The following is a 1,655-nucleotide window of genomic DNA, read 5'->3' on the forward strand; positions in this document are numbered from 1 at the left end:
TTGAATCAAGGCAGCCTTGCAGTTAATGAAATCATTAAGAGGCCTGCTGGGAACATATCTAGCTCTATATTATCCTAGTATGCTACGTTTATAAAAAAAAAAGTACAGGTTTTTTATCATAATGAATTTTTCACCAACCACAAGTATTACAAATGGAAATGGAAGGAAAAAAAACACATTTTACAGAATTTAAACTTGTCTTCAGCATTTAGCTCAGAGGTTTCACCATCTTCAAAAAACTCCTCCTCTGTTAAAGTCTTCAGCTCTTGAGACTGGAGGCACGACTCAATTGGTAGAGTGCCAGCCAATGAGTAAAAGCATTAGGTACTGAGCTGGAGTCCCAGTCACGAACCAAAAAAAAAAAAAAAAAGAAAGAAAAAAAAGAAAAAGAAAAAGAAAACAAAAGATCAATCAACCAGGAAGGAGATGGTCTTTACTAGCCCACAGAAATACTTTATCCATTTCCCTAGCCAGTCAGGGCTGAACAGCAGGGTAAGGCTCAGATGAGGATGGGGTGGGGTTCAGAGGGCTAATTTCCCCCTAGTACAACACCGCAGCAGAAGCTTGATGAGAGCAAAACTGGTGAGACTTGAGGAGAGGGTCCAGGCCCTGAATTCAGTCAGAGTCACTGCTGGAAGAGGAGGAGGAAGAGGAGGAATGCTTGCCATGCTTGTGGTGTTTGTGCATCTTTTTATGTGTTTTCTTCATTTTCTTCAGTGTTTTCTTGTCCATTGTGGCTCGTGGGCCTATGCCAGGAGCCAGGGGATTCACAGGACACATGCCAGGTGCAGGTGGTGGGCATGGGGAGGGTAAGGACCTGAGGGTTGGTATCCTGGATACTCTGGCTGTCGCACAGAGTAAGAGGGCCCACATGGAGGGAAAGCTGGGTTCCCCTGGGGAGGTCTTGGAGGAAAGGGACACCCGGGAACAGGACCAGGAGGAATGGCCAGATTTACAGGTTGTGGGCACAAAAGAGATGGACACCCAGGATTGGAACCTCCAGGGCACCCCATGTAAGGGATACTTGCATTTTGCACCAGCTGCCCTGCATTGGGATGCCACATGTTCAGGTGTTTTCCTAAGCCTTTCCTCTGGCGCCTGGATTAGACCAGTTTTCCTGAGCCTTTTCCCCCTCATGATTTTTTATGAGTGTTTTTTTAGTGAAAAATGTTTTTGGTGTTTATATTTTGGTTTGTCATAAAATGAGCCTACTATTGTCTTAATTTAATAAAAAAATTCTGATTCTATGAAAAAATATCACCACCCAAAAAAGAGGAACAAAAGGAAAATAAATATGACATGAAACATAAATCTTAATGGACCAATAGTCTGTCAGTTTGCTTTAACTTTTAATCAAAAATTAAACTAATACTTGATAATGTTTTATTAACATATTTAAATTTCTTCATTCTTGTCATTTAAGATTCACTTTATAAAGAAATTCAACAGGTGACAGTGTTTTGTCATGACTTTTCCAAAGAAATGATCATTTCATCATTATAGTGTATAGCACAATACACCCAGAAAGCTTTTAAGGAAAAATATTTTCACATTCTTTGGTTTGCTTCAGTCTGTATTTAAAGCTGCATACCACATCTTACCCACCCTATTGTCTGTCTTCTCATTTGAAATATATCTCACAAATGCCAAAATGA

The 1,655-nt window shown here is 40.3% G+C and overlaps 1 pseudogene; it reads right to left on the bottom strand.

Moving 5' to 3' along the window:
* Positions 1-517: 517 nt before the first annotated feature.
* On the bottom strand, positions 518-1,064 carry LOC106002683 (annotated as a pseudogene).
* Between the last annotated feature and the right edge of the window lie 591 nt (positions 1,065-1,655).

This window comes from Dipodomys ordii, unplaced genomic scaffold (genome assembly GCF_000151885.1).
Source record: "Dipodomys ordii isolate 6190 unplaced genomic scaffold, Dord_2.0 Scaffold1000000079, whole genome shotgun sequence".
Taxonomy (NCBI): Eukaryota; Metazoa; Chordata; class Mammalia; order Rodentia; family Heteromyidae; genus Dipodomys; species Dipodomys ordii.